This window comes from Corapipo altera, unplaced genomic scaffold (genome assembly GCF_003945725.1).
Source record: "Corapipo altera isolate COAL_440 unplaced genomic scaffold, ASM394572v1 94, whole genome shotgun sequence".
NCBI lineage: Eukaryota > Metazoa > Chordata > Aves > Passeriformes > Pipridae > Corapipo > Corapipo altera.
The window spans coordinates 365686-390705 of record NW_020884950.1 but is presented as its reverse complement, the minus strand read 5'-3'; the positions used below and the strand labels follow the sequence as shown (position 1 = coordinate 390705).

General features: G+C 45.6%; 1 long non-coding RNA gene across 2 annotated transcripts in view; it reads right to left on the bottom strand.

Moving 5' to 3' along the window:
- Positions 1 to 4023: 4023 nt before the first annotated feature.
- Positions 4024 to 25020, bottom strand: part of LOC113956429 — a 54307-nt gene continuing 33310 nt past the window's right edge. Inside the window, exons 10-15 of one of the 2 annotated variants that reach the window (XR_003530851.1) lie at positions 20632 to 20782; positions 18642 to 18831; positions 13154 to 13958; positions 12454 to 12597; positions 5089 to 5232; positions 4024 to 4428 (exon numbers count right to left, since the gene is read on the bottom strand). This is a non-coding gene — a long non-coding RNA (uncharacterized LOC113956429). Of the gene's footprint in view, positions 4429 to 5088; positions 5233 to 12453; positions 13959 to 18641; positions 18832 to 20631; positions 20783 to 25020 lie in introns of both variants that reach the window. The other variant, XR_003530850.1, reaches the window with a different exon arrangement.

Sequence of the window (25020 nt, the reverse complement as noted above, 5' to 3'; positions counted from 1 at the left end):
CGCCCCGCGGCTGCCTCCGTCCTGCCGCAGCCCCATGGCGAGCCCCGGGCACGCAGAGCGCGGCTCAACCCCGCGCCTCACGCCGCCACCATCGCCCTCCTGCAGGCGCTGCGCCGCGCCGCGCCCCGGCCCGCCGCTCGCACCGCCCCCGCCGCCCGCCCCCAACGCGCCATTGGCCGCGCCGCGGGGCCGCAGGGCCCCATTGGGCGTCGCCCCTGTCAATCACCTGCGCTCCAGAGGGGCAGCGGAGCGGGGGGGGCGATGAGCGCAGACGGGGCTCGCAGGGCCTCGCCTCCCGCCCACAGCCCCGTCTTTTTTCTGATTTGCCGCGTGCCGCGGGGGGGCGGGGCTTCTTGCGAGGAGCAGCCACACGATAGGTGGGCGCGGCCGCCCGTCAGCGCGAGAGCGCCCGGCGATTGGCGGCGGCGCTTCCTAAAGCGGCAGCGGGGCTGTCAGGGCAGGGCTGGGGTCTCGCGCGGCTCCCGGGATCCGCTGCCCCGCGGCCGGGGAGGGACGCCCGGAGACCCCCCCCGTGAGGTGGACGCGGGGCGGCTGGAGGGAGCGAGCGAGCGAGCGAGGGAGCGGCCGCGGGAGGCGGATGGAGGCGGCGGGAGGGGCGGAGGAGCGACGGCGAGGGACAGTCCCCGCGCCGGGCCCGCCCTGAGGAGGGGTCGGGCCGAGCGCCAGGCCCAGCCCGAGTCCCGCAGCGCAGGCCCCCGTGCGGGAGGGGCTCCGGAGTTCGCGTGGGGACGGGAAGTTGGTGGGAATGAAATTCCGCGGGCAGGGTGATGTTTTCTTTGCCGGTTTAACCGGCGTGCGCAGAGCGGCGCCCGGGCGCTGGGGGCTGGGTGTGCTGCTCGGTTCTGTGTAAAAGTGGCTGCGAGGGAGAGCGAGGGGGGGCGATCCTGGTGGGATGCGGCTGTGAATTCCCCATAGCCAGGCTGGCTGAATGTTTCTCCCACCGTGCAGTGCCACTGAGGAGGTATCGGGAGCCAGAGGTGCTGGGTTCTAGCATTGATCTGACATTTAAACGGAGGCATATTCTGGTTCACAGAGAAAGTGCCACGCTGCTCGCTGCCCACGTGCCTCCTGGACACGCGTACGCGTGTGCTTAAGTTCTGAATCCCAAAGCGCCATTTGCAATGATTCTGAAACTCACTGAATCTCAAGAGTCAGGGTGAGGTGTTTGTGTGATCTGTGGGAGCTAATCCCAAACCTATCAGCCGGCCAAATCAGAAACTAAGCCAAAATCAGAAACTAAGCCATCTATCGAGTGGAAGCACAAGGGAAATAAGGAAGATAATGCAGTAGAGCTCTGAGAGCAGCTGTGAAATTGAAGCCTCGGGGCTTTGCAGTCCTCCTCTGTGTTCTTTTCCATGACAAACCAAATGGAGTCCAAGCCTGATCCACAGACTGGGAAGCTCCTTATCCCAGTGCTTCCCTCCTTTCTCCTAAGCTGCCTCTGACTGTGGTGCCATATCGCAGAGGCTGCCAGCATTCAGTGGCTGGAGTGAAAGGAGAGAAAGATTGACTGTGTGGATGGCCACAGGCCTAAGCTGAACTAAGTTACTTCGGAGAGAGTGAATATTTGGGCTATTGAAAACATCAGCCCTTTGCTTATAGTGTGTCAATCTTCAGTCCTTACCCGAGCTGCCTGGGAAAGGCAGTGATTCTCCTTTTTCTTAAGTGTTGCACTGGAAATGTTGCAGGCAGTTGTACTACTCATACAGAGTTTCTCGGAAATGCTCTTTTTCCAGAATAGTTTTGAAGATTTTGCACATTTATCTTAACGTTTCTGTCCCAGTTTAGCAGCTGGTCTGTACACAGAGTAATTCCAACACACTTGAGGGAGACATCCACTGATTAAATGCAGATCACCTGCTTAGGATTTGGGAAATGAGGCCAGGATTTCCAGAGCACATCAGACTGAAAACATGCAGTGTGGAGCACACACATGCTTGATTTTGACTTGGAAAATACCAGATGGAAAACTGGCAGTTGTAAAGTGGATCAAACAAGGTAATATGAAATTCCAGTGGACCTGAGGAGATACTCTCATACCAGGGAAATGTCCAGTAATCAGTTGTGCTGATTTTATTTCAAAACTTGTCTTTATTCTATTACCAAAAGCTAATCCTAAGTTTCTCTGATTTATCTCCTAAATATTGTGCAGCACTCAGGCTAATTCCTAAGACATATCTTTGACCAAGATCTTATTTTCCTCAAACTGAGATAGACATTTTCTGTCCCGTGGAATAAATGCAGAAGATCTGGTGGTTTGTTCAGTGACTTGTGTTTCAAACATCATTATTTATTAACATTTTCCATCTCCTTCATAGCTTTTTGGATTCGAGTTACACCAGGCCTGGGAGGTACATGGCATAAGGCTGCTTTTTCCTTTGTGGCATGGGGAGAAATATAACATAGGCAATTATCCTACAAATTATCCATTTATTTTACAATTTTTAAGACTAGCACTCCTCAGCTCTTGCAATTTTGGGGAAAGCTTTAGGAGATTTCAAAGGGTGTGAAGAATTACTGTGGAAGGAAGGGCAAGATCTTCCACTGGAGGTTGAAAGCTAGAGGCCACCACAGTATTGTGAGGTTACTGGACTGAGCCTCATACCAGACCAACTCAAAAGCTCATGTGACTTCTGTTGGCAGCTCACAGCCCAGAGGACCCAATAAATGGCAAAAAGGGATTAGCAAGGGCATAGATGAAGAACCCCATACCCCTTCCTTGGGTCAGAGCACTCAGATGAGTCAGCAAAGAACCTCCCTGTTGATTTCACTCCCACATTGCAAAGATCTCCTGACTGGTCCTGCCAGCCACAAGCCTGGTTTGTGCCAGTGACCCAGCTCAAACCATAGCTCAGCTCTAGAGGGTGGCTCAGGATCTGAGCCAAGGTCTAGGGAAACTGTCACATTTTTACTTAATTCAATATTATGAGCTTGATGGTGAAAACAAGCACAGCTAATTATACCAAAGTACCCAACACTCACCTTTAAGGTCAATACCTGAGTGAACAACTCTTCTGTGACTCCCAGAAGGGTCCTTCTGATTATGTACAGTGTCAAATACCTTCTCTTCTGCAAGCAGGAAAAATAGTCACTTGATGAATAGGTAGGTGCTGGTTTATTGTTTAAAAATACATAATGTGTATGTCACAATCTACTGAAACCATATTCCTGTCAAATCTGGTGCTTTCCTTGCCTATGGAAGGACAGCCGAGGAAGTGTATTTGTATATATTTGAGCATGCTCTCATCTCTGTTGTTCTGGAAATGGCATGGAACAGGATGCTGAGAGCTGCTCAAAGTGGGAAGTTGGCAGTGCTGACCAGGGATTCCCCAGAGCAACCATACCAGGTTCTTTATAAGCAGCTGGTTCCACTAAGGACACTCATCCTATCCAAAAACACATAACTCATGCTCTGTGGCTCCTCTTTCCCCCCTGCTGTGCTGACACTGAACCATCCAAACTCCTTCACAATCTCCACAGAAATCCCCATGTATTATTTTTTTCCTGGATTTTGCCTCCTGCTCTCTGGCTTTGGCCTGGTAGTGGGAGATTTCAGTCCTCCTGGTCCAAGTAGAGAGATGATCTATGTTCTATTGCTGTTATTCCCTGTCAAGTTTTAAAGCTACACAGCCTCTCCCTTATCCTTCAGCGCCTCATCATCAGCATGACTAAGGACAGGTTGTTCACTAATAAAGAAATGACCTTTGCTAGGAATAGCTGTCATAAATCTCTCTTTCCTTGTGCCTCTGTACATGAGCCTGCAGAAATGTCACTGAGGGAATCAACTAATTGGATTATGTCAAATTTGCAAGAACATTCCTCTTTCTGAGGCGATGGGCTGTGTACTTGAGGTTACCCACATCTGCCACGTTTTAAATGTGTTTGGATTTCTAGATCCCATCAAACCTTTGATCCCACGTTAAATAAGGTAGTGGAGAATTTGCACTGACCTCAGTAATAAGTGTAAAGTACCATCCTGGTCCCCAACACATGTCCCTGTAACAAGTCATGCTACATATTATGGTAGCAAACTTGCCTGCTCTTTTTCTTTGTTTCTTCACATCCCAACATTAATTTACATATATATACATTCAGAAAAAAAAATCATAACAGTATACGTAGCAAAACATTTTTTTAATCCTCCCTTTGTTTCTTGTTTGTTGCTGGAAAAACTCCACTCAGATGTCTTTTTACGTGATCTGATAACACCCAACAGCCATTCTGTATTGGAGGGAATAATGTTTTGAATATTCCCTCTGATAAATATCAGTGACAATTGAAAGGGTGCAGGTGTGTGTGTGGAATACCCCATTTTATTTGTGCAATGCAAGCTTGACTTTGACACTGGCAGCTGAGAAAAGGCGATTCCCACATTGCAGAATCAGACAGCCCAGTTCCTGTCATAGCCTGGAACGAAAGCATATCATTTCAGCAATACCCCCAGCTGTGCTTAAGGCATAAAAACATCACCATTTGTTCTTGCCTTGCAAACAAAAGAAGCAGATTTTAGGATGTGCTCTGGCGGGCTTGTGCTTTGTTAACACTGGCAGGGGCTGAGGGAGGCAGCCCAGCCTGGTTCTTGCCTATGGAACAGCTCCTGTGTGCAGCATTCCCAGCCTGGACCACATCCCAGCCCAATGTGTGGAGCTGTGTACAGGCACCCACCCTGTTAAACCTCCTAATCCAGAGAGAGCTCTGCTGCCAAGAGGAATCTGCAGAGACAGGGGTTGGGGTACCTCACCAGCACCTCTTTTTTATGGATTGTTCTCCCATTCTCTTGCTGTGGCTGGAGCTCACACTTGTATGTGGTGAGCCCCTGCTTGTGCTTCAGCCAGACAGTGAGTGCCTCCCCTCCAGGCTCTGTGCCAGAAGGAGTACCCAAAAGGCCTGTCCCATGAGTGGCAGCCTCATGTCACAGCCCCTTTGCTCTCCTGTGACCGACTTTGTTCTGCCACCCCAGAGGGACCAGGTAATCCCTGCCCTGCCTCTCTTAACCCCACTGCCCAAAGTCTTGTAGGCAAAGTCAAGCAGGGTGGTTCAAACAGAGCAGATGAAAAACATCCTGACCTGTCTTTCCATTATCTCCCCTCTCTTGTCTGGCTGAAATTCTTCCCAAACCACTCAGCACTAAGGGGCATGTTGTATTTATCTGCAGACGAGGTCAAGGACAGGAGTCACATTCCTGAAATGCAGAAGTCAGTGCAGTCCAGGCTGTGGAGTCAAGACCAAAGATGGGGCACTGGTGGTGGAGACCCTACACTACAGAGAGCATTTCCCTGCTCTGGATCAGAACACTGGATCAGTGCTGCTTTCTCCAAGTTTATTATCAGCTCCCCTGTTAGTCAGCTTGCAATGGTCTGAATGAGTTTTGTCACAGCCCTTTGATACCCATGAAATTGTGTACACCTCTTAGTGGCCCTAGTTACCCTCTTCTCAAAGAAAAAATTAAAAAAAAAAAGAAGCAGGCAGTACTTTGTCCATAAATAACAACTTTCAATCTTTTATCATGCTTAGTGTCTCCTGTACTCTTTCCAGTTCTTCAATGCCCTTCCTGTGTGGTCTCCCTAGCCTTTTTACAGAGTATAATTATGCTTGTATAGAACATCCTGCAGCACTAATGAGGGCAAAGAATGCCTTTCTCCCTCTCTTTTTAAAACAAACAGCACACAATGTGGCCAGCAGGAGAGGGCAATGATCATCCCCCTGTACTGGGCACTTTGTGAGGTCACACCTTGAGTCCTGTGTTCAGTTTGGGCCCCTCAGGACAAGAAAGACATTGAGGTGCTGGAGTGTGTCCAGAGAAAGGCAAAAGAGCTGGTGAAGGGTCTGGACAAGTCTGATAAGGAGCAGCTGAGGCAGCTGGGGGGGTTCAGCCTGAGAAAAGGAGGCTCGGGGGGAAGGGAGCCTGGAGGAGTTGTATAGATGTGGCCCTTGGGGACATGATTTAGCGGTGGGCTCGGCAGTGCTGGGCTGACCATTGGACTTCACGATCTTAAATGTCTTTTTCAACCTAAATGATTCTATGATTCTATTATTTATTACCAAATAATCCATACTTATTAATTTAAGATGCCCTTCATAAACAATTGCCTTGATTCTCTGGAACTGTTCACTTTTTCTCATTGAGATTTTTTCTTCTTTCAATTTCTACAGTTCTTTTCGACTTTAAACATGACCTTTTTTAATATGTAATTTTTTTCTTAAGCTAATTGCTGCTACACAGACCACCACCAATGCTCTGTAGACACAGCTGAAAGTGAAAGGGCCAAACTTTATACAAGATAAAGATAGGGAGCAACCAACCTATGGCTAGGATTTGGAACAAGCATCTCAGAGAGGTATGGCAGCACAAGTGAAAACACAAGACATTTTCTCCACAGACAGAGGTTAAGAACAGAAAGACCCTTTTCTAAGAGTTACAGAAGAAAATAAGTGATGGAGCAAGTTCAGGGGAAGACTTGCTTTCTAGCTCCCCATACCCATTCTACATGACCCTGGCTATGTCAAATCTCTGCTTAACCAGCTGTAGATGTTTCATGGAGGCATCCAAGGAAACTGCAGATTCAGTGGTGGAAAGGTCAAGGAGTGAGGGTGGTACAGCTCATACTTTTTTTTTCTACTGTGATCCCCTTTATCAGAAAATCAGTAGCTGGACATGCAATCAGAATAATGAGCTGGAAAAATATAAAGCCTTTTACCTGTATTTCCGTAACCACCAGAGAAATCATAAAATGGAACACAGCTGCCTCTAAAGATTATGCAGGAAACTCCTCTTTGCCCAAATATAATATATGTCACCTTTAAAGAGAATGCCTGGTTAGCTTTGGATCTACACCATCAGTCATTCATGCAGTTCATCAGTAACAGGGGTATGCTTCCTTGGAATACAGGCATTAGCAATGCACAGGCCACCATAGATCAAATCTGAAGCCTTCTTGGAAGCCAGTCGAGAAGCAATTACCTTGCAGATATGATAAGACAATCTGTTATGCAAAACCGTGTTCCCACCAGGCTAAGAGGAAATTTGGAGCTAACAACTTGTACAACCAGAATCCCAAACATCACACAATGGGACATTAGTGAATACTTGATGAAAAGTACCTCAAATCACAGAGTGGAAATATATATGTCTGGTAGGGCCTTCATCCTGCAGAAGATCTACAGTCACCACAGCTGAAAGCACCTACTCATGCATGCAAGACATGCAAGTGGACAAGTGTTTGCAGTAATGGTGTTGGGCAGGTGTGAGATGGTGTGGAAAAACTCAGTTTTGAAAGGACAAGCAATTAATTCCGTTGTAAAACTGACTGCAAAGTTTCCTGCTCCTACTTTTAATATCTCAGCAGCCACACAGCTTAGACAAATACCTCTAGTTAATCTGGAAATTAAACTACATAATCACAGCCAAGTTAGATAATTCCAGACTAAGAAACTACTCTTCAACATGCCCAGATTAACTCATAGGGATTTAAATGGTGTTGCAAGTTATTTTTAACTGAGTTATCATTAATCTCCCTATATGCTTTTTAGACTGTATAAAGTCACACTGTCAGAAAACATGTTAGCTTCCAAAAATAAAAGAGGTGACCACAAATTGGTTGTAGGACTCATTTGCCAGATCATGGTGGTGTTTGGGCTCCTCCAGTTTGCCCCACCTTACAACCTCCTTTCTGCTAAATTCCTCTGCACAAGCTATGGAGGACATGTAGCCTTATGGACCATGTATCCCTATGGCAGATTCCTCAGTGAGTCCCAGGCTGAAGAGGAGACTGCTCAGTGTAGATATTTTTCATCCACAAACTTGGAATCTTACTGACTTTTCACACATGCCTAGAAGGTGACTCCTTTGCCAGTCCTGTAGAGGGACAATCAGGGGAGGGAAAAAAAGGAAATCTCTAGTTTGGGCCACTTGCTAACTGCAGCTCAGTGACACACTAGTGCCTGGGGCCACTTTGAATCCCTAGGTTTGAAATTAAAGATCTAGGGGTATAAATGGGTTTCTCACCAGTAAAAACAGTAGAGTCCCAAAACCCCAGCAAATGTGCTCCCAGCCCAGGGCAAGTGCTGGCTGGGAACAATTCCATTGCTATACTTAAAGATGCAACCTAATCAATCACCAAGATACCTTCCTTTCATCCCTAACCAGAGCTGCAGAGCTCAGCAAAAGGACCTGCACAACAACAGCACAAGGCTGGTAAAGGCACCTCAGCATCTCTCTTCCTGGCAAAAATTTCTGTATCAGCCAAACTAGCAAAATCTGTCTGTTTTGGGAAACAACAGATACGTCAAACATTCTGGCAAAGCCCAGGAGAAATGACAGTTCAATGATGTTGAAAAGAAAATTATCAGAGAGAGATTAGTTTGTCTGACAGTATGTCTTTATGCTCTCCACTGAAGAAGAACAAGAGTCCTTTCATGCATATTGAATTTACTTCTGGTGCGAGTCAACCCCTGTCAGTAGGGCTGTAAGTGCTGCCGGTTTAGAAAAATGGGTGATCGCTGCAACTTGGCACCTGCTCCCTGCACACCCCAGAGCCCTGAGCTTTCCAGCCACTTACTCGGCTGCAAGCAATGCTTGTTTTACACCAAAGCATCATGGTTTTGGGTGCAGCATTCAGAACGCTGCACTATCTATTAAAATATTTGCCCAGGTAGGCAGACGGTACAGGGAGCCTGCAGGCCATGGAAACCCCAGATTCCAGTTGTGAAGCTAAAAGAGGTAAAGGGAGCAAATGGTGCCTGTTCACAGGAGTGACCATCCCAACTCATTTCTCACACAACTTTGCAGGTGAATTACCCTGCACTGCCGATTGTCTGGTGCCATCCCTCTCTACAAGACACAACAAAATTTTACCACTGTTTTGCCACAGCCATCCCTCAGATGCTGTGGTGTTGCAGCTTGTGCAGAAGCAATAATTCCTGAACAGACACCACCACTGCTCTCTGGAGAGTGCAGTTTGCAAATGTGTATTACACTCACCATCCATTCTCCTCCCAAGTCTAAGACATCCATGAGCTAAAAGCTTGGATACAAAGTAATGCCTGGAAAGTTTCAGGTTCTTTTTTGGACACTGATAAGATGCTCAACACAGATGACAATGGCATGAATTTTGTCTCAGGCTCCTGCTATTCTGCTCACCATTCTGGCAGCCCAAAGGTGGCAACAACCCAACTGAACTCATAGGTTGTGTCTTCCCTGGGAGCAGGCAGAACACATGAAGAGGGAGGAATGGTGTGTCATTTCCCAGCTGTGACACAGATGGGGACGAGGACAGAGTAGCTGGGTGACTGGTGTAGCCTAGCATGGCAGGAGTGCCTCTTTGGAGACTGCAGCATTTGAAATCCCATAGAATAATCCTGTTGCACCCCTCTGCTGGGGCTCAGGAGTCCCACTCTGCATGGCCTGCTGACCTGCAGATCCTGGTGCCCACTGCAGCAGCAACAGCTCCTAATTGCTCAGGACAGTGAAGACCTTCCATCACAGGGTTTTCTTTTGCCAGCCTCTTAGCTGAGAAGGAAAACTGCATAGGTAGTAAAACTGCTCAACTCACAGTTACATGCTCCTGTTGTTTATTTAAAGCATTGCCCAAACTACTTATCTTCCCTAGGAGGAATCTCAGTACAGCTGAACTGAGTTTAGCAAATCTTCCCACCCAAAAGAACTTGAAACTGTCACAAAAGTAGAGGTGAAAAGTTTGGTTAAAGAATAAGAAACCAAACAAAGAGGGTCTGGCATGTGGCAACAACAATAACTGTTGGTGCCCTTCAGCTTGCTTGACCCACTACATCAGACAATGCTGACCTCATTGCTCACCACAAAATTGTGATGCCTTCCTCAGGCCAGGGCAGCATCACCTCAGCGAGACTAAAATAAAACCCACTGAAAGGCTTTATATAATACCACGGCTACAAGATCTCTAATGTAGTTTTCTTACTGGAGCAAGAGCCAAGTACAGCTTAAATTCATTAGCTAATGGCCTGTGACAATGAAGGACAAAGACAATTATTATACACATTTCCCAGCTGATTGTTTCTGTGTGAAGAAAATGCAACAAATTATTGTTCTCCTGTATTAATGCACCATAAAGGATTACTATCATATCAATTTCAAAAAATCCCTATCCCTTTCAAAATGCAGACAAATGCCGGATAAATTTGATTTTTATAGATGAAAGCTTGGGAGAAAAGTCAAGATTTCATTAGGGCCATGGACAATCACATTACATTTTATATGATATGAGGACTTCACTACTAAATCAGGAAATTGATCTCAGGGAATTTTTTTCTACTGAAGACTTATCAATTCCCTGAGTATCTCTCAGGTATCTCAAACACTTATCCTTGGATATAATAGTCAGAGGCATTCCTAATAGCTGGGTTTTTTAATAGAAAAGTCAGAAAAGAAATACAATATAAAATCATAAAATCGTAAAATCATGAATGTTGGAAAAGACCTCCAAGATCACTGAGTCCAACCTTTGACTGATGACCACCTTGTCAACTCGACCACGGCACTGACTGCCACATCCAGTCATTGGTTATTGTGTTCAGTAAGGCACTTTGCCTTACTGAAACTCATACCATTGGCCTTGGCCCATTGGTCCAGCCTGTCCAGATCCCTCTGCAGAGCCTTCCTGCTCTCCAGCAGATCAACACTCTCACCCAACTTAGTGTCATCTGTGAACTGACTGAGGGTGCACTCGACGCTCTCGTCCACATCATCAATAAAGATATTAAACAATCAATAAAGATATTAAAAGGACTGGGCCCAACACGGATCCCTGGGGACACCAGTAGTGACCAAACACCAACTGGATGCAGCACCATTCACCACCACGCTCTGGGCTCAACCATCCATCCAGTTCTTAACCTGTACAAGCCATGGGCTGCAGCTTCTCCAGCAGAATGCTGTGAGAGACACTGTCAAAGGCTTTGCTGAATTCCAGGCAGAAAACACCAACAGCCTTTAGCTCATTCACTAGGAGGGTCACCTGGTCATAAAAGGAGATCAGGTAGGTCAAGCAAGACCTGCCTTTCCTAAACCTGTGCTGGCTGGTCCTGTTCCTCTGCTTGTCCTGTATGTGCTGTGTGATCACACTCAAGATAATCTGTTCCATAACCTTGCCGGACACTGAGGTCAGCCCGATGGGCATGTAGTTCCTTGGATCCTCCTTCCAACCCTTCTTGTGGATGGGCCAATTTTCAGTCAGCTGGGACCTCCCTGGTTAGCCAGGACTGGTAGTAAATGACAGAGCAGGGCTTGGCCAGCTCTTCCACCAGCTCCCTCAGTACCCTCCATGTAAATCCCATCCTGCCCAATGGACTTGTGTCTAAGTGGCTTGGCAGGTCACGAACTACCTCCTCCTGGATTACAGGGGGTCTGTTCTGCTCCCCATCCCTGCCTACCAGCTCAGGGGACCAGTTGCCCTGAGGATAACCAACTTTTCTGTTAAAGACTGAGGCAAAGAAGGCATTAAGTACCTCAGCCTTTTCCTCATCCTTGGTAACAATATTCCCCCCCCATCCAATAAAGAATGAGGATTGTCATTGGCCCTCCTTTTGTTGTTAATGTATTTATAAAAACATTTCTTATTATCTTTCACAGTGGTGGCCAGATTAAGTTCTAGCTGAGCTGTTGCCTTTCTAATTTTCTTTCTACCTGACTTAGCAACATCCTTGTACTTTTCCTGAGTTGCCTGCCCCTTCTTCCAAAGGTCATAAACTCTTTTTTTTTACTGAGTTCCTCCAAAAGCTCCCTGTTCAGCCAAGCTGATCTTCTTCCCTGGCGATTCATCTTTTAGCACATAGGAACAGTCTGCTCCTGCACCTTTAAGATCTTCTTTAAGTATGTCCAGCCTTCCTGGACCCTTTCAGAGAGACCCAGGGGACTCTCTGAACCAGTGTCTTGAACAAGCAAAAGTCTGCCCAAGGCAGAGGTTTTGTTGACCCCCTTCCTTACTTCAAGAATTGAAAACTAAGAATTGAAAACTATCATTTCATGGTTACTGTCCCAAGATGGCCTTCAACCACCACATCTCCCACTGGACCTTCTCTGTTTGTAATAGCTGTGACAGAAATTCTCTTCCACACACTCCTAGATTGCCTCCTCTGCTGTGTTGAGTTTCCCTCAGACATCCATCAAGTTAAAGTCTCCCACATGGACAAGGGCTAGTAATCATGAAACATCAGCATGATGTTCATGTATATGGAATCCTAAAGACGAGTGAAAGCCTCCTTCCTCTCTCTTGGTGTTACTTTTCTGTAACACCAAGCAAGCTTTGCAAAGGAGCTCAAAAGGCCTGGTTTTAGGCACAGTATTTTCTGAAATCACATACTCTGGTAAGTATCAACCCATTGTTCTCAGAGACCATGCAAGACTACTCAGAATCCCAAGTGGAGCAGCGACCCATCCTCCTTCCCCTCTGTACTCACTCACAGAGTGTCACTCAAGGCGTCCCAGTTCCTCTGGAGTTAACAGGTCATTCACACAGGGCTTGACAAAAAACCAAACTTACTTATCCTCTAGTGACAAGTGTGGGCAGAAACCCTCCTTCAGTGAGGGCTTTGTAATCCATCCTGACACGAAAAAAAGCAGAGGGTGAATTCTGGTGTCCCAGCATGGCCCAGGACCTGCCATTACAGCTTGTCCAAGGGCTTTGATGTGTGCATTGCAAGGTTCTACAATATTGTTTCCCCCACAGTTCCACAGACCCGCCTTTGTACATTTTCTCTTTGCAGCTGACACTTGTAACATAAGCCACTGAGGCTGTAATAAAATATGCAACATTAACCATATATATGGAGCGTTACAGACTGTGAAATTCAATGTCATTTTTTAAAAGTCATAAAAACATTATCTGATTTCCAGTAGCCCCTCAGGAGATCCAGGAATATGTTTATACACTAAAATGTCAAAATCATAAAATGCTTGCTTTTATACTATTTACTTTGCGTGCTGGTGAAGTAGTTATTACATGCCATTTCATAAATATAGTGACTCAGAAATAATTAGTGTGCTGAATAACAAGCTTTCCGCTATAATACAGCATAATACAGCACCATACATTTTAAATCCCTGATTTTCATGAAGTACTTGCACAGTCTAGCTTAAATAGTACAAACAAAAGTGAACCTCTGGGGGGGGGAAAAGCAATGCTGCTGTTGGGTTTTGTTTTCTTCTCCTTTCAAGGGAGGTACACTGACAGTCACGATGGCAGGGTTGAGGCAACGAGCAGCAGTAACTGCATTTCCCAAAGGGCAGGGACAAAAGAGGCAGCACATCTCACTGTTATGACACAAGGGAGAGGTTCCAAGAGAGTATCACGTTAGCAAGATTAAAATTAACACACACCCTGAACAAAATCCTTCTTTGAAGGAAGGAGATGATTTAAAATTGCTTGTAATTAAGGGAGAAATAGCACTGCACACAGCCTTGCTCTAGCCAAGAAGTCTTCCAGATTTTCACTGCTCAGCTTGTAATACTCCTACTTACTATTTTTTTTAAACACACAGTGGATTTTATTGCCTTTTTTAGATATTAATATGCAACCAATTATAAATTGTGAGTTACAGCACTGGATAATTTCCCTTCAAGAATGCTAAGCAGATTCTGCACTGTATCAGCCCATGTGACAGCACAGCAACTACCATCCCCTCTGACTTTTTTTAGCAGCAATTCCTAAACAGATGCTCAGCAGGAAAATTGGAGCAAACCCTATCTTAGGACCTCCTTGTGTTGCTGTTTTTTAACTTGCTGGATGATCTGCTTAAAAATAAAGTAAAATTTAGGATTTAACTCCACTTCTCAGGAGTAGAGATTCAGATGAATAATAGGAAATAACAATTATCATTTATTACTTATCTTGGAGGTGCTTCCCTCGGTTTCTCTCACTGTCTGCTGGTGTGCTGGCACCACATTCCAAGCTTCTTCTTGAGGCCTGTCAGAGGGGAGAGGGGAAATTTTAAGTGCAAGGTTAACAAAAAGAAAAGGAAAATAGAGAAGGCAGTGTGAACTTTGATTTCATGCAGATGCAATGCACATCACACAACTGCACTGTCCCTGTGGTGCAGTACCCACTGACAATGTGCTAGAGCACCCAGTTGCTGGAGGTTTTGACTGCACAAAAGTGCCCTCTTCCCTTTTTTTATTTTTCCTGGGATAAAGTACTTGCAATACAACTACTCTCCCACTGAGCAAAGGTATAATTACTGATAATTATTGATGTTCATCTGTGTAAGCATTAACGACACTAGTTGGGCCAAAACAAACCTTAACACAGCTGGCTTTGTCTCCACCAAGCCCAAGCAGCAAGTGCAATTCCCAAATTTGAATATGAGTATGGATCCAGCAAACAGACTATGCTGAGAAGCAACTATGGATGAGGATACACGTTCAGTATCACTGTTTATGCAAGCTTTACACCTCTTTTCTGTAAAAAAGTCCCTTCACCATGTGGGAAAATACTTCTATACACTGAAACAGAAAAAAATGCTGAGACCAGGCCGTTCTTTTTATTTTTTTACCATAATCACAGGACTCTGCTTTGGTGGGTGTCAGATTTTGGGTTTGGCTGAGACAGTGTAATGCATAAGAACCCTCCACAGTAATGCAAGCTCAGACATAAAACACCGAGCTGATATCTAATTGTCTTTGCCCAGAAACTGCACTCAGCATTTGTAATCCTTATTAGGGAGTTTCAAAACAGCCTCCAATATCTGTGAAACGTATAGCTGGCTTTGTGTGCTGCCATGTCAGGGGGGTTTAGGACACTCCAGTAATCTTGGTGTGCTGCTTTGTGGTTTTCAGCAGGATGTTGGCATGTTCTTTCCACACTGGCCTGGTCAGCTCCAGAGGTCCTTTTCCTCTCAACACCTACACACCTCCATTCATTTAATGGCTGTTAAAAAAGAACTTCCAGAAGTGTCTGCAGTTTGTCATGGTCTACATTTAAAGATAAATTCACAGTAAGGGGAAAAAAAAATCCACTCAAGCATAAAATATCCAGATTAATTCCTGGTCTTTGCTTTTATCTCCTGTTTTATCCTTCATCATTCACCAGAGGTCCAAACTGGTATAAATGAACTTCTGAATGTGTGACGTGATCCAGCTAAAAAACCTAATGGAGAAGCAATGATTTTTCTTACTTTTTATTTTCTTTTCCTTCTCAGGGCCCAATAATGTTCACGGGAGCTTGCTAAGGAACCATTTGGATTTGCCTGTTTGTGTAAAAATAATCCATGTTTCCTTGACATGTTGAGAATACAACATGCCAGAAATAACTTGCATACTTTTGGAGGTCTTTCTGCTTGTGAGAGTCCAGCATGCTACTGGCTTTATCAAGAGGCCTAAAACACGCTTGTGGAACTTGAAAAAGCCTTTCCAATGACTAATGCAGTCCATTTGTATGGATAACTCATTAAATTAGCAGAAATGCTAAGTGTTACAAGAAGCAATTCCTCTCTTTTGCAAAACACAAAATGTGCTCATCCGGAAAAGGAAATTTCACATCTCCCAGCTAATAGTGAAATAACAGACCATCAAAAACTCCTTCCAGACTCTTCTTATTTGGACAGGCTCCACATCCTTTTCCAAGCCAGCATTTTCCTGGCCAGCATAAGCCTCTGGGAGATCCTATTCGCACTCACATCTCCACAGTTCCACCCCCAGCCAGGTCCAGACAGTTAAGCAGAAGCAAGCTGAGGGTGACAGCAATACCTTCACAATGTATGGCACTATGTGTCAAAAAAGAGTATCCTGGAGTCGTGGTCTGAAGGACTTCCATGTCCAGAGGGCTGAAAAGGTTTTATGCAGCTCTTTTTTGTTTGTAGCTTCTCTAGATCGCAGTGTTGTAACTTTTAAGGTTACACATAGGAAGAGGTTTCTGAAGACTTAGACTGTTTCCCTTGCTACCAGCTCTTTAAAGAGTTTACTCATTGCTGCAGGAAAAGGCTAGGGAAGTTGGGAATATCGCAACATTTTTAATAGGCAATTTATTTTGTAGGCAGCCTGCTCTAATGTGGTTAATCTCCAAGTGAATACCAGAAAATCTAATATATTGGGAAACACATCAAAGTCTTGAGATCACATGGTCACTTGTGCTTACACGTGTTCTTCTCAGCAAAGGAATGACAGCATTTGTTAAAAGAATTTGTTGATGGACTGAGTGTAACCAATAGCACCCAAAAGATAAAAAACCATCCCAAATACTACAGCATGTTTTCTGCTCCACACCCTTTCTGAAAGCACACGTGCAGCATTGGCTCTCTGACCTGCAGCTGATTGAGGAGCTTGTGTTGCTGGGGTCATTAGGAAGGCTTTTTTTTTTTTTTACCAACATACAAGGTATGCAGTAACTTGACAATAGCAAGTAATTTGTGTTGCTGAGGGGCACTTCTTTCAGGCTTCTTCATTTATGACATACAGACAGGACAGAGTCTGTCAGAGCAGGTACCTACTCCTCAATCAGTCCTGCTGCTGATCTCCAAAGGAGAAACATCCATCAAAGAGGCAGTAATAAATAAAACCACATCCCCAACTGGCTTCCTTTACCTTAAAGTGTTTTTCTTCTTCTCACAACTCCACCTATGAAATGATGTCAGAAACCCTCAACCACTGTTTTTCTAGAGATTGATTTAATTTTCCATTCCCACAGTCAGTGATCACCCAGCAACAGTAACCAAACCCCTGGCTAGGGCAAGAGCAAGGCCTCATCCTAGGAGGGCTGAAAGCTGCCCAAGGCACAGCCATTGTTCTCCAAGAGAAGCCCCTGCACTGAGGGCTTTCACACACCATCACCAGAAACCTCACCCCATGGGCAGGCAGCAGGGCTGGCACCCAGAGCCCGGATGTGATGCTTGTCCTGGGGTCTTCTTAGAGAAGGACAGGGCCACTGAGCCCCATGGAAATCCTTTGCTTCTAAAAATCCCACAGCTAGCAGAGAGCATCAGGGAATGACCTTGTCACACACACATCCTGTTCTCAAACTCAACTCCTGGGCACCTGCTGCTGACCTCTGCCAAGAATGAGACACGGACCTAGATGGACTTTGCCAGAAACGCCAGTCCCTGGGTTTCCAGGTTTCTACAGCAGGATAAAGAGCACCTTCTGGCTGCTCTGACTTACAGCTCAAACCCACCTGTGCCTGAGAAGCTGTAGTGTCCATGAAACGCCTCAGGGCCAGCTAAATCCCATTGCATGGGAAAAGAGCAAGAGCCAGCCATGCCCTGAGTGTTGGAAGAGCTCCAGGTAAAAGCCCCAGAGCTTCAGATCTCCAGACTTGATGCTGCTCCTGGCACCCAGACTCACCCTCTGGCTACACACAACATCCCCTGAGCTCTGTATAAACTCACCAAAACCCTCCAAAGGTGCAAGGGCTAGACCAACCCTCTCCCATTAATCTGCAGCAGCTTCTGTGGCTCTCTCATCTCCACTGCATGGAAAGCTGGGTATCAGAGTATCTGCACGGCAGTTAATTTACAGCCAGCTCCTGCCTCCATGATTCCATGCCCACTGCTGGGAGTTGCACAGGTCTCAGCTTCACGCCTGACTCCTCTCCACACAGCAGAAGCCTTTGCTGGTATTGCTGCCCAGACATTTCTGTGGGTATAGAGGCAAAGATGGTATTTGCAGTTACACCTACTTAAGTCTTTGTGCTGTGTGAGAAATGAGCAGTCTCCACTCATCTAGATTTTGGCTGAAAAGATCTTGACTTTGATTACATTCTGAGACACATTTGGTTTTAGCAGTGCAGAATGGATCCTTGAAAAACCATGAAGAAAAAGTGTTTGGGTTAAGAATGCTCTTGTGAATAAAAAAAATTGAAAGTCCTCAAGTGTTTGTTTAAAGAAAATAATTTTCATTAAAATGCTGGCACGATTTCAAACAATTTGATTTTAATTTTGAAGTGTTGAAAACGCCCTCAGATAACTTCTGTAGCATTCCAGAACCCAAAAGTGATCGTAGAAAGCACGTCACTTAGGAAATCAACTGCAGAGCTAAAATTCATTTCCTGTTTTCTAAGAAAACAAAAAAGGGCCCATGGCTCTTCAGTCTTTCTGAGAAAGACTTTCTCACAAGTGGTTTTCAACCAGGCAAGCATGGTTTGACTTTTTTCCTCCAAAACAAAACAGTTTGCCCTTTCAGAAAGCTCCCAAGAACCACACAAGTCATACTAATACAAAGAATTTACAGGACCTTGGTACCAAGCACATTGCTTTAAGCACTGCTTGGTTGGACCTGAAAGAAGTCTAAAGTCATTGGATTATTATTATTACAGTAGTTGTGCTCAGAGTTTTGTCAAAGCAGCAGTCTGATCATTTCATACCAGCATCTGATCTCCACTTTAGGATTTAGGTGAGAGTTATGCACCAGCACTGAGTTTCTGTCTCATCACCATCCCCGACTTCCTGGCTTAACTGAATCCTCCAGAGACACTCAAAATCAGAAAGTTTTGCTGGTTTGGGGACAAAATTTGACTTAGTTTTCACAGAAACCCACCTATTGAGCCAAATTCTCTCAAATTCAGGTCTAGGTTTACTGAAGCTTCTCTTCACTGAAGTTGGCTGGAGTATGTACGGCTCTTTCTTCAAAGAAACCAAGTGAAGTTGGGTCTTCAGCTCACCTCAGGGGAATTCAGAGCCCCCAGCCGGGCAGGTCTCAGTAGGTTCTTTTGCTGAGGTTTTGCAGCAGCACCACTTGTAACAGGATGTGCCTCCATCCAGTAATAAGATGTTACAGCTTGCTGCAATCACAGCTGTTGCCTCATTTTGGTTTCAAGGAAGCAGATTCCATTAAACATTCTGCTAGGAAAGCTTGTTTACATTTAAAAAGGAGGAAAAGAAATTATTAAAAACAAAAAAAAAGACAAATATGCCTCTAAGCAGGCTTTTGAATGCTCTCCTTTGTTAACTAATACAGTTAACAGGCCTGAGTAGGACAACGAACTTCCCATCAATAGCCTGACTCAAAGGGAAAACAAGTACAGACCAGCAGCTCGTGGTACATCAGCTCAGATAATAATGTGAGTGTACCCGACTGAGCGAGCTGCTGCCCCTCTGGTTCACGGAAAGGAAGAAAGTATTCAGAAGGCAAGTACTGAGACTGTTCCTCTCTGATATCCCTTCCCTCGTGATTGCTTGGTGTTAGTTGACCTTTATGTTTCTAGAGCATTGGGATACAATGTGTTTCACCACTTCATCTTTCCTAAAGCCCGTGGTGATCTCGGAGGGAAGCGTATCCCAGCCCCCTGCTATCACTGCCATTAGGAAGGTGAAGAGTCTGTCTGCAAAGAGAGGCTGTATCCCAACCCTCTGAGCTTAGTGGTAACCACCAACTCACAAAATCCCAAATTCTGTTCAGTGCTGGTAGCAGCAACCTGGACATGGCACAGCAGCTTTCCTGTCCTGCACATGGCTGAGCACAGCGTGAGAGTGGCCAGTGAGGACTGGACACAAACTACATCTTGGCAACCCTCACAGTAACCAGTCCCAGTCACCAGTCAGTCACCAGTCCCACCATGTCCAGGCCTCTTCCTGCCAAGGACGTGGCCAAGACACCAGACATCCAATATGTGCTCAGGGAGTTACAAACTCCATTATGCATAGGTAAGTTTTTGCAGACTTACAACAATCCCACTTGTGACTCTGGACTTGGGCACTTTCTAGGTTTGCCTGAGGAACAGCACAGACACCCCGTTGTGCCAAACCAGCTTTTTTCTGCTGAGGTTCATCTGACTCATGGCCACAGCTCAATTTCTGCACTATTGCTTCGTATTTGAAGAGAAAAACATGGAGCTTACTTTAGTATAAATCCCAATGAAAATAATTTAGCCTTCTGTTATTGTCAAGGCTGAACAACCTCCAAGAAAGCAAATTTCGATAGAACTTTTCTATCTCAAAGAGCCCTATAAAACTCACAGTAACAACCAATTTTTTATTTTATTTTTCCTTTTTTTTTTTTTAACTAGCAATTGCATGCCTTGGTTGCTTGATGTTTACCCTGGGATACCAAATAGTGGCTTTTATTTTGTGGAAGAGAGTTTTTGACAAATTAGACCATTTTAGGTATTGATAAAAGGCACATAAAATTTTATATCCACAAAATGCCTATTCAGAAAAAGCAGTCAACAATTTTTATTTTTTAACCTCGTTATCCTTCTCTAGATTTAGTATCTATCCCATTTTTTCAGTTCCCCACAGTAGCTTTCACTGGGTTTACCATAATCTTCACATTATTAACCTACACTCACTCTTCATCAGCATATTTACTTGGAGGTAGCTAAGAAATTAGAGATAAGTTAGTTCATTGTTGAATCAGTTGATATAATATATTCATTGTGTTAATCCTGATATATGTGGTCTGGGGAGAGCATAGAGAGGACTGTTTTGTAGTTTTTTGTGGGTTTGGTAGTTTTTTCTCTGCTCTGCCTAGCACATGTGGTAAGGCAACAGCAATAAATCAGAACAAAGGAAATGAAGTACTAGGGCTTTAGGGAACATGTGTTTTAGAAGAAAAACTTGGCTCACCTCTAAAGCAGTATTGCCTTATAACGGATGTTTGAAATTCAGATGTAGAAAAAGACGGACAAAATTATATAAATACAAGTGACTTACAGGTCTGTGCAGCTTTCAAACAGCACTGCAAGCCAGTCCATCTTCTCAGCTCCTCCCGGACCTGGCCAGGCAGACCCCATGCTCCAAACCAGCAAGAGTACAGCACTGGCATCAGCACAGCTCACCCCTAAGCAATACTGCAACACGTTAGCTGCAGACAAAGGATTAAAGAATTAAAACCAACCCAGGCAACTGACATATTGTTTTCCAGGATCTCTCCAGCTCCTGTTGACAGACCTATTGCAAACCAATGTCAGCTAGGAACATGCTACTGGAGGAGTCATTTTCCATCCCTGTAATCTGTACAACCCTCATGTTATGGCAGCAGTTTCACACAGCAAGTTCCACACACTGCTGAGACTCTGTTCCCAGTCTTGAACAGGCAGAAACTGCTCAACAGAAGTAATAACTACTTTGAAGCAGATTTCCCAAGATACTTAGGAGCCTAGAAATGAAGAGAGGTGCCTGGTGAGGTTTTCCAAGGCCTCAAGGTGGGTCAGGCTCTTCAGACTCAACCCCTGAAATGGATATTTTCCTCCTCTCTCCCTCCAATCTCCCAAAGAACTTAATGCATTAGATTTGCATGACAAGGTGCTGGGGGGGGGGGAGGGTGTGGGCAGCAGGGGTGGGTTCTGTGTGAAGCTGCTGGAAGCTTCCCCATGTCCAACAGAGCCAATGTCAGCCAGCTCCAAGATGGACCTGCCACTGGCCAAGGCTGAGCCCATCAGGGATGGTAGTAACACCTCTGGGATAACATATTTAAGAAGGAAAGAAAAAAAGTTATTGTGCAGAAGTAATTGCAGCCAGAGAAGAGAGGAGTGAGAATATGTGAGGAACAACTCTGCAGACACAAAGGTCAATGGAGAAGGAGAGGGAGGAGGTGCTGCGGGCACTGGAGTTGAGATTCCCCTGCAGCCTGGTGGTGCAGACCATGGGGAGGCAGCTGTGTCCCTACATCACATGGAGGACCACAGGGGTGCAGAGACCCACCTGCAGCCCATGGAGGAATCCCACATTGGAGTGGTGGATGCCCAAGAGACAGCTGTGACCCTGTGGGAAGCCCATGCTGGAATAGGCTTCTTGCAGGACTTGCAGATCCATGGAGAGAGAAGCCCACACTGGAGCAGGTTTCATGGTAGGACCCCATGATGCCATGGGGGACCCACACTGGAGCAGCCTGTTCCTGAAGGACTGACCATGTGGAGGGGACCAACACTAGAGCAGTTAGCAAAGAACTGTAGCCCATGGGAAGGACTCATGCTGGAGAATTTTGTGGAGGGCTATCTCCTGTGGGAGAGACCCCATGCTGGAGCAGTGGAAGGATTCCTCTCCCTGAGGAGGAAGTAGCAGCAGAAACATCATGTGATGAATTGACCATAACCTCTATTCCCCATCTCCCTGTGCTGCTGTGGCAGGGAGGAGGTAGAAAATTGGGAAGGAGGGAGGGTGGGGGGAAGGTGTTTTTTAAGATTTGTTTCACTTCTCATTATCTGATTTTGATTAGTAATAAATTCAGGTAATTTCCCTAAATCAAGTCGGTTTTGCCCATGACAGTAATCAGTGAGAGATCTCTCCGTGTCCTTGTCTCAACTCATGAGCCTTTTCTTGTATTTCCTCACCCCTGTCCAGTTGCAGAGGGGAGTGATAAAGTGGCTTTGGTGGGTACCTGGCATCCAGCCAGGGTCAAACCACCACACTTCTGAAAGGCCACTAATTGCCTCTCTGCATGTTTGGGCACCTAAATACCTCTGCAGAGAATTTTACATTCCGTGTCACTTCCCCTCCCCCTGCAGGCTGCCCATGGGACTTCCAGCCAGGCTGGTGGCCAAGGGTCAGCACTGGACTGACCAGTGCTAAGGGCAGTAAAGCAATCTCAGCTGCTGGCAGAACACAAGAAATCCCAAGAGGATGAAAGGGCTCCTGTTTGTCTGTCCTGTGCCTATTAACTTTTTAGGGTAAATGGTCTCTATTTCACTTAATGCAATAGCTTTGCTGCCAGTCTTCTGCCCATGCACTTTAGGCCAAGTAGTCTAACATTAAATGTCTCCTACATACACTTTGCTTCTGATGTTCATCTACCTTTCCAAATTTTTCTCTTTTTTCACGCTTTATCCATTCCAAGTTTAAGTAAAAGCAAAGCCCAGACACCAAGAACTGAGCAGTGACCAAGGTGGGGACTGTGAAACGGAATAGAGGAAGGTGCTATAAATGGAATCAGGGAAGCATGGCTTGGGATGATTAATGAGCTTATGTCTGTGACAAGCCTGTGCTATAAACAGCAGGTAGAGAAGCAAAGCCAGCAGCAGAAAGTGCTCAGGAGCAAAGAAGGTGGAGCTGTGCCTCTCTATCACAAGTGGTCTGGCTGCTCAGTGGATGCTGGTTGGGATAAGCACAGTTCCTCCTCAGTGACTGGGATGCACAACAGGATACATGAGACTGCTAGGGAACAGCATAAATCCTTTTGGAAACCTGGGAGAAGAGAGGGATTAAAAAAAAAAAATACAATTCCCTTTACTAGCAGCAAAACAGCAAAGTCCTGACTAAAGGTGCAGCAAGAAAGTACCTGTGCTTTTCCTCTCCTTCCCTGGGATTTTTCTCTATCAGTGGATATACTTGGTGCCCACACTGTGGGCAGCCCTAGTGGAAGAGGCATCATGGCACATGAAGGCAGGTGACAGGCTCAGCCCATGGTGAGAGGGTGCTCCTCAGGGGAGGCTGGCACCTCTCTTGCAGGGTGGCAGGGGGGGAAAGTCATTCCAGTCACAGCACTTCTCCCCCTCTGCCACCTTGGAAAGCCTACCAGGAAACACTGGGACGCACAACAAAAAGGGAGCCTGCAGACACCTGCACTCTGCAATCAAATCAGCCTCCCATGGCTGTAGCTGCCACCGCCAGCAGTCCTCAAACCAAAAGGCTGGGATTTTACCAAAAGTGGCCATTTACCATCCAGGTTTGGAAGTGTGCACCAAGGAAACTATTCATATCCTGCAGCGACCAGCCCTGGGAGCAGACAGAATGGATACTTGTCTTGTGGGAAGTACCTGGGAAAGGCACAGCCATGAGGCACCCACCCTGCAAGCTGCAGGCTCCTCCGGATCACACAGCAAACTGAAAACAGAGCAAACTGGGTCACACAGCAAACTTCTTCAGTGAGAAACTGCACTGGGGTAGAAAGAGAAGGACTTTGGGAAGATGAATGGACTAATGATAAGGGAAGACACAGTGCAATTTGGAGCAGATGTCCTGCAGTGTTCAATAGGATCCCAGCACTGCCATTCCTAGGGATAAATGTGCAAATGGAGCCTCTGAAACCCTCTTGCTTGTTTAAAAACAGAAAGACCCAAGCAAACAAAAAATTGCAATGGATTTTGGGTTCTTTATTCATAGTTTTCTGGTTCTTTAACCTGTGGAGTATATTCAGCTCTCATTTTCAGTCTTTCCTCCATCATTACAAAACAAAAAAAAAACACCCTATGTTTTTTAATAATGCATTGTAGTGAAAACTTAAATTTCCTCCTTATCCTCTGTTTCATGATCCATCCCTCTGAGGAAAGCTCAGAGTATTGTCAGTTTGTGAGAAAATGGAGAGTAGGCAAAATTGGAATTTCAGGGGTGGATAATTATGGATAAACTCAATGCAGATTATTTTTTTAAAATAAACTAGCCAAGACTGATCTATTGTTAAAACAAGACATCAGTTTTAAACAGTGAAAAAAGCTGTATAAACCAAGCCATTCAGAGTCTTTGAAGAAAACTACTGGGTTACTCAAACACAGCATGCTCTATGAATAGCTCCAGCCCACTCCAGCTTGATTTTCTGTTTTAATGTAGAAAAAGTTTCTACTGCTTGTAGCAATCAGCACCAAGTTATACATCAGCGAGGCCCTCCAAGACAGCAAATGCCCCTGCTTGCTGCTGAAAGGAAAACACACTCCAGGGAACACTTCCAGGAGACTGCTTCATGACAGAGATGTGTGTGCTTGTCCACAGACTCGGGCACTGGGAAGCCTGCAGCAGGAATGCCCCAGCTGCTGTGCTCGCTCGGGATCGCTCTGTGGTAACCAAACACTCTGAAGTTTGCAGCAGGAAACGTACACATGAGAAAACTGGAAAAATTGCACTCCCTGTGACACATGCACTTCTCATGTGGCAATGGTACCTGTATCCAGAAAACAGCCACAGCTGTGTCTCCTGCCAAGCACCAGAGCCCTGATGTGAGCGTAGCCAGGGACCACCTCACCCCTGGGGTGCTGTTGGGGGAAATATCCACAGCCCCACCCAGCACGATCCCAAATACACAAGTATCACAAGTTCTCTTCCTTCTGTCATACCCTGGCCATAGTGCCCAGTCTCCTGCCCTACAGCTGAAGACTGGGGCAGGGTTATCTC